Source organism: Mandrillus leucophaeus, unplaced genomic scaffold (genome assembly GCF_000951045.1).
Source record: "Mandrillus leucophaeus isolate KB7577 unplaced genomic scaffold, Mleu.le_1.0 Scaffold1, whole genome shotgun sequence".
Taxonomy (NCBI): domain Eukaryota; kingdom Metazoa; phylum Chordata; class Mammalia; order Primates; family Cercopithecidae; genus Mandrillus; species Mandrillus leucophaeus.
In genome coordinates this window covers 15,015,588-15,022,829 of record NW_012098097.1, presented here as the reverse complement: position 1 = coordinate 15,022,829, position 7,242 = coordinate 15,015,588, and the positions used below count along the sequence as shown (strand labels likewise).

The 7,242-nt window shown below is 55.7% G+C and overlaps 1 pseudogene; it reads right to left on the bottom strand.

Annotated features, from left to right (window-relative positions):
• Positions 1–7,242, bottom strand: part of LOC105530492 — a 31,613-nt pseudogene that overhangs the window by 21,112 nt on the left and 3,259 nt on the right.

The window sequence follows — 7,242 nt, the reverse complement described above, 5'->3', positions numbered from 1 at the left end:
GAGGGACGCGTGGCAGACGCCCCCGCATACCGTGTGATTCCATTTTTATGAAATGTCCAGAATGAGCCCGTTCCTGGGGACTGAGCGCAGAGCGGTGGGGGCCCAGGAGAAGGGAACGGGCAGGCATTGTCTGATGGGCTTGGAGTTTCCCCTTGGGATGGTGAAAATGTTCTGGACCCAGATGGGGGTGCAACGTTGTGAATACAAATGCTACTGAATTGCTCACTTTAAGACGATTCATTTTATATTATGTGAATTTTTTCAATAAAAGAGGAAATATGTGGAGTGGGAAATCATGCTTTTAATAAAACGAGACCCAAAGAAACCAGCGTCTGGAAGCATCTACAGTGTGAGCAGCGCAGGCTGTGAACCTGCCCCTGGCCTGCCTGGGGAGCCTGGCCTGGGATCTCTGGCCGGGCGGGTGGGCAGGCTGGCAGATGCGGTGTTCTCTAAAGCTCCTGGAACCAGCACCTGCCCTGAACTGACAGATAGCCTGTCCCCTGGGCAGCTCTTTCAGCTTCATTTCTGTTCAGAGCCGCCCCTCCTGGCCTCCAGCCCTGCCCCCAGGTCACTGGCCCTGACTATGGGCTACACTGGCCTGGAAGGGCCACAGGACCACGTCACAGCTCTGGGGGACAGTGTTGTGCCCCTTGTCCCTGCACTAGACAGGCACTGCCCCCTTGGGGAGGCTCGGGTCTCACTGACCCCCACAGTGTTGGCACCTGCCACCTTCCTGCCTGAAATGACTGAGGAGCAAGAGGGAGGCCAGGACTGGAGGCCAAGAGGCCCCAGCTGCCCATCCTGCCTGAGGGCCCTGCTGCTTCAGCCTGGAGGAGCACCCAGCTCTGTTCCCTCCAGGGTGCCTGTGGGTACAGGGCTGGGGCTGGGGCTGGAGGGACCCAAGCACCCTAGAGATGCCTCTAAGAGGGCCAAGATGGTGGAGGGGCATATGACAGAATGGGGGGATGCCCACTGCAGGGCGAGGCCCAGTCAGGCAGGGGCATCCTTGGGGCTCTGCAATGCCGACTGTGGTGCCCAGCAGGCAGATTTAGCAGCTGCGCTTGCAGAAACGCTGTTATAACTGGCTAATTGGGATTCAGACGTCTGCAGGAAGAATTTGGGAAGGTGCTGACCTTGTCCGGACAGCTAGGTGTTCCCCACTTTACCTCACTCCTCCCTCCCATGCCCTACGTTCCCATCAGGGGTTGAATTGTATCCCCCCAAAATATGTTCAAGTCCTGACCCTGATACCTGTGAACTGCACCTCAGTTGGAAATAGGGTCCTTGCAGCTGTAATCAAGTCAAGAGGAGGCCAGACTGGAGCAGGGGGTCCTAATGCAATGACTGGGGCCTGATAAGGAGAAGAGAGGACGGACACACATGCGCGCACAGACACACACCTACACATATGCACACACATCTACATACCAACACACACACATGCACACACACACCAACACACACCCCTACACATGCACAGACACATGTACACACACATACATACACAGACACAGATACCTACACATATGCACACACATGCACACATACCAACCCATACACCTACACATATGCACACACATGCACACACATACCAACAGAGACACACATGCCTACACATATGCAGACACACACACAAACCAACACACATGCACACATACCTACACAGACACACCTACACACATGCACACACATACCAACACACACATACACATGCACACATATGCACACACATGCAGACACATGCCTACATATATGCACACACGTGCACACACAACACAGACACACATGCCTACACATATGCAGAGACACAAACCAAAAAATGCACACACACACACCAACAGACACACCTACATATATGCATACACATGCACATACCAACACACACACCTACACATATGCACAGATGCAGACATGCACACATACCAACACAGAGCCACACGTGCCTACACATATGCAGACACATGCACACACAAACCAACACACACACCTACACATGCACACATGTGCAGACACTAACAGACATACCTACACATATGCACACACACATGCACACACACATACAACACAGAGACACACGTACCTACACATATGCAGAGACACACAAACCAACACACACATGCACACACGCATACACACCAACACACAGACACACATGCTACACACATGCACTCACACATACACACCAACACACAGACACACATGCCTACACACATGCACACACAAACCAACACACACCTACATATATGCACACGTGCACACACTACACACATGCACACACATGCACACATACATGCCAACACACACCTACATGTATGCACACACACACCAACACAGACACACACATCTACACATATGCACATACACACACACACAGACACACATGTACACACACACACGACTATGTGATGACGCAGGCAGAGGTTGGGGCCGTGCAGCCACAGGCCCAGGAACGCCTAGGGCCACCAGCAGCTGGAAGAGGCGGCAAGGACCTTCCCCTGGAGCCTCTGGAGGGAGCGACCCCGCCCACAGCTCCACCCCAGACTTCTGGCCTCCAGAGCTGAGAGGATCCCTTTCTGTGGTTTGAAGCCCCCCGCGTGGTCCTTTTTTTTTTTTTTTTCTGACAGGCCTGGGACACTCCCGCAGCCCCTCCCCAGAGCCCTGCCTTGCTCTCTGTTTCTTGCCCTCCTTCCCACATGTCCTCCCCCTGCCCCAGGCCCACTCCTCACGCTGACCCCTTCCGGAGCCTCCAGGTCTCAGTCTGTAGAAGAGGACCCTACAGAGATCCACCCCCAGGCAGTGAGGACCCTGTGGAAAGCAGGGAAGGCGCCGAATGCCTAGGAAGTGATCTTCACTGTTCCCCCAGGCCGGGAAGACCTGGGAGGGGGACATAGACAGCTGTCCGCAGGCTCAGGGGCTCCCAAGGCCCCTGTGCCAGGACAACAGGACTGCCCTTTCTGGGCTGCCGGCTCCAAGACGGCTCTTACCTTAATTCAAAACTGGGATATTGTGCTTGTCGTGGATTTCTTTTCCTTTTTTTTTTTTTTTTGAGACAGAGTTTCACTTTTTCGTCCAGGCTGGAGTGCAATGGCTTGATCTTGGCTTACTGCAAGTTTGCAAGTTCCACTTTCTGGTTTCAAGCAGTTCTCCTGCCTCAGCCTCCCTAGTAGCCAGGATTACAGGTGCCCGCCACCACACCCGGTTAATTTTTGGATTTTTGTTAGAGACGGGGTTTCACCATGTTGGCCAGGCTAGTCTCGAAGTCCTGACCTCGTGATCTGCCCGCCTTGGCCTCCCAAAGTGCTGGGATTACAGGTGTGAGCCACCGTGCCCAGCTGCTTGTCATAGATTTCTAAAATTAATTTTGTTGTATTAAGCTGGGTGCGGTGGCTCATGCCTGCAATCCCAGCTACTGTGGAGGCCAAGGCAGGAGGATCATTAGGCCCAAGATTTGGAGCCCGGCCTGGGCAACAGAGTGAGTCCCCATCTCAAAAATAAAATTAAGGCCAGGCACGGTGGCTAATGCCTGTAATCCCAGCACTTCGGGAGGCCCAGGCGGGTGGATCAACTGAGCTCAGGAGTTTGAGACCAGCTTGGGCAACACGGTAAAACCCTATCTCCACAAAAAATACAAAAATTATCCAGGCATGGTGTCAGGGGCCTGTTCTCCCAGCTACTCGGGAGGCTGAAGCGGGAGGATCACTTAAAGCCAGGAGGCGGAGTTTTTACCACTGCATTCCAGCCTGGGTGGCAGAGTGAGACCCTGTCTCAAAATAATAATAATAATAATTGATAAAATTAAAAAACATTGTGACCGGGCACGGTGGCTCATGCTTGTAATCCCAGCACTTTGGGACGCTGAGGTGGGCAGATCATGAGGTCAGGAGATCGAGACCATCCTGGCCAACATGGTGAAATCCCGTCCCTACTAAAAACACAAAAAAATTAGCCGGGCCTGGTGGTGGGTGCCTGTAGTCCCAGCTACTCAGGAGGCTAAGGCAGGAGAATAGCGTGAACCCGGGAGGCAGAGCTTGCAGTGAGCCGACATCCTGCCACTGCACTCCAGCCTGGGCGACAGAGCGAGACTCCGTCTCAAAATAAAACAAAACAAAACATTGTATTCAAATCTTAGCTACCTTGATTACTGTTTTTAACAACTTTATTGAGATATAAATCACAGGCCATGAGGTTCACCACTTCAAAGGGTATGGCTTAGTGTTTCAGCATCTTCACCAGGGTGGGCAGCCATCACCTCTAGCTAATTCAGGACAGTTTCCTCCCCTCAGGAAGATGCCCTGTGCCCCTTCCGCATCGCCCCCACGTGCCCCTCCCCCGGCTGTGGCCCTCTACCTGTCCTCTGTCCCGTGGATTTGTCTGTTCCAGACATTTCATACAAGTGGAATCACACACTCTGGCCTTTTATGTCTTCCACTGAGCATGGTATTTGCATGTGTCATCCATGTTGTAGCATGTGTCATCCGTGTTACCGTGTGGTCAGGGCATCGGTCCTGTGTATGGACCAATACCGTTGCATTGTATGGACAGATCACATCCTGCTGATGGTTTATCTGCGGATAGGCATAACTGCTGAGTTTTGGGTGCCCCCTAAACTTTGCTCCAGGCGTGCATGTCTCACTCTGGTCTCCAATCCCCAGACCCCCAGGCTCCTCCTGCCCCTGCCCCCTCTTTTCTACCACACCTGGGCTTCCCGCCGGGCCTCTTGGCCTTTTTCCTGTTGGACGGGAAATGCCTCTGCACGGACACTCTGCCAGCCAGTCTGGGCTCCTCGGTGAGCTCCTCCTGCGCTCCAGAGAGTCCCGGGGGCAGGGATCATGCCTCCCCCAGGCCAGGGGATAGGGGACAGCTATGTCTTCAGGGATCTCTTATCTACAGGTGCTCACTGGTCCTGTCCCAGTGTGGGCAAAAGCCAGCACCTGGGGAGCCCCACTAAGGTCACGGTTAGTGGAAGCATCTGAACTCCTGGTTCCAGCGAAATCTCAGAGGGCCCCGTGCACCCTGGAGAAGGGGTGTCGCTCTGGTCACATGGGGTGGGAGTGCTGGCCTGGGGCCCAGGGGCAGCTTCTCCCCTGTCTTTCCTGGACCCCCAAGAAGATCCACAGCATGAAGCCCCTGCGCTGTGGCCCAGCCACAAGTGTACAGTGTGTGTTCACAGGCAAACCTGAGAGGATCCAGCTCTTGGTCACAGCAAGCTGTCCTGGCCACTCCAGTAGAGACGGGGTTTCACCGTGTTAGCCAGGATGGTCTCGATCTCCTGACCTCGTGATCCACCTGTCTCGGCCTCCCAAAGTGCTGGGATTACAGGCGTGAGCCACCGTGCCCGGCCACAATGTTTAATTTTATCAATTATTATTATTATTATTATTTTGAGACAAGGTCTCACTCTGCCGCCCAGGCTGTCAAGGCAGGTCCACTGTGGGCACGGAAGTTCTGGACAGAAACTCTCCCCAACATGCCAACCAGCAACCACCCAGGGCCACTGGCCACCTCCCCGTGCCTAGGTCCAGGTGTCCAGGGCACCTTCCAGGCTGGGCAGACGAGGGCATTCCTTCCTCGGCTGGGGAGGGTAGGCCCTGACAGGGGACTAAGAGTGGAGACTCATGAGGGTATGCCATACCCTCTGTCCGTCACACTGGAGCACTCCAGTGTCACAGCCTGCTGGCACCAACCATCCCTGCCGCTGGGTGGCACTGATCCTCCCAGCCCTCTGGGCTCCCTGAAGGCACAGACTGAACGAGGTGGCCCAGAGCCTCTGAGTGCCTCCTGCGCGCAAGGCCCCCATCAGCCACTCTACCCACATGGCTCCTTCACCTGCAACGGCAGCCTGGGGCAATGCCCCTTACAGCCTCAGCTGGCCATGCGATCAGGGCCGGGAAGAAGGCTCTGGGTGCCCTGTCTCGTTCTCCCCAGGTGTAGCTGGTGTCTGGTCTCCTACAGCCAGGGCCCCTTAAGGTCCGAGGGCACAGGGTGGAGGCCCCTTGCTTTGCCTGTTGGGAGGAAACTTCCTACATGAGGGACCCCCTTAGGAAAAGAAGGGTGGGTCCTGGTCTCCACCTGCCCCGTGGCTAAAACATCCTGTCCTGATCTCTGCAGGCCCCTCTGCCGGGAACAGGCTCCTTTCTCTCCCTAAACTCCTAAAAGCCCTGTTGGAGTGGGCTCCTCTCACCTGCTCCACAGGCCCCAACCCCAGCTGGGCCCTGCCAAGGGGCTTAGCCATCTGGTCCCAGAATGAGTGAGTGAGTGAATGAGTGAGTGAGTGAATGAGTGAGTGAGTGAATGAGTGAGTGAGTGAATGAGTGGATGAGGGTGCATCAAACTCAACTGCGAGTCTCCAGGACACTTTTTTTTGAGACAAGTTTTCGTTGTCACCTGGGCTGGAGTGCAGTGGTGCCATCTTGGCTCACCGCAGCCTCTAACTCTCAGGCTCGAGTGATCCTTCCACCTCAGCCTCCCAAGTAGCTGGCACTACAGGTGAGCGCCACCATGCCTGGCTCATTTTTCTAGTTTTTGTAGAGAAAGGGTCTTGCTGTGTTGCCCAGGCTGGTCTGGAACTCCTGAGCACAAGCCATCTGCCTGCCCTGGCCTCCCCAAATGCTGGGATTACAGGCATGAGCCACCAGGACCAGCCTCCACTGCACCTTCATTCCCCCAGCTCCCACAGGGGTGGGCTGGGTGGAACCTGCCCTGCCCCAACCCTGCAAGGTGGGGCTTTGGGGCAGGGACGGGGGATGCTGGGAGAAACATAAGGGAAGGGATGGCCCCTGTGTGCCCAGGCCAATCTGCTGCACTAAGCACATGGCACAGTCCAGGGCAGGTGGAGACTCAGCCAGGTTCCTCCTTCATGGCTGTTGCAGCCTGGAATAGAAGCAGGCCTGTGTGCAAAGCCAGGACCCCACTCCACCAGCACAGGTGCCACCCGAAGCACATGGGGCAAGGGGACGGACACCAGCTGCCTCCAAACGTCCAAGTGAGGGGAGGGCCCCTGAGCACCAAGCCCCGCCCTGGGTGTGCTCCCGGGTTCCCCCACCTGTCTCCCTGAACCTTCCCACCTAGGAGCACCCCCTCCCCCACGCCGGCATTCCCTCCGTACCCACTCACGACTTACCACTCATGACTTCCGTTTCCCACCCACCAGCCTCCGTGCCCCTCTCAGTCCCAGGCCTCCGTGCTCCCTGCTCCGGCCCATCCCCCCGCTCCGTGACATCCCCCCTCCGTGCACGGCCCCCG